This window comes from Otolemur garnettii, unplaced genomic scaffold (genome assembly GCF_000181295.1).
Source record: "Otolemur garnettii isolate 467f Iridium unplaced genomic scaffold, OtoGar3 scaffold00199, whole genome shotgun sequence".
NCBI classification, from domain to species: Eukaryota; Metazoa; Chordata; class Mammalia; order Primates; family Galagidae; genus Otolemur; species Otolemur garnettii.
Window position 1 is genome coordinate 1,585,586 of NW_003852594.1, and position 1,056 is coordinate 1,586,641.

Below are 1,056 nucleotides of genomic sequence, written 5' to 3' on the forward strand. Positions count from 1 at the left end.
GTATCCAGGAAGATCTTGGACCCTTGCCCTGTACTTATAAAACCTGATCCAGCCTCCGCTAAGGGAGACAGAATTGAATGTTGTCTCCTGTCTTCTCACCGCTTGACTCACAGTAAAGCTTTTCTTTCCTCAAAAGCTTGTGCCATTATACTGGTTTCTGTGTGCATTGGACAGTAATTTAGATCACTGTCACAATCACTAACCTTACGGTGGATCACTGTTAGTGGGACCCGCACAATAACATGACTCCTCATCCTGATTGTGTGGTGATACTGTCATCCTTAATTACCGATTACAAACTTGGAAGAGAGGCTTAGTTAGTCACAGGTGACTTAGGCAAAGTCACCTTTGACCACTGTTCCTGATTATTTGTTTCCTTTTCTGATTTGATATCTCCATTTGTCTGGATCAATGAGACAGTGAGATTATTGGTCAGGGAATGTTGTCTCTGAAGTTCAATTACCTGGATTCGGATTTATTACCACATGTAGAGGTTGTTAGACACTAAAAAATTGCATATTTTTAAAATCATACTTGCACCATAGAAATAATATGGTAAAATGCTAGATATAATGTCCAATACATAATAAGCATTCAGGTTATTATATATTATGAATACATGTAGTAGTTATTTGCAGAATGCTCACAAGAGAGTAAATGTTGAGTGAATGATAGTGTTTATCATTACTGTTTTTATTTTTCCCACATTTGGTACTAAAGAAGGTTATGTTTATTTGTATTTTTGTGTATGTATGATATAAAACTCCAAGGACACAGTAAAGGGTTGAAAATAGGCATTTTTTTTTCTTTCTTTTTACTATAGCTTAACATACTAGTGGTAATCATTAAATCGTGTGGCATAGTGGAGCCAAATTGTACCAACCTAAGAAATGATTGGGAACTTTTCTTCCCATCCTCAAATTCTTGCGTAGAATATCAAATTGGAACACATGGGAGTGTTTACATCACAGAAACTGACAAATGCTAAAAAAGGGACTTCCACCCACTTCAGAGTGCAGGTTGTTAAACATTTACTGGAACATCACTGGCAATGTT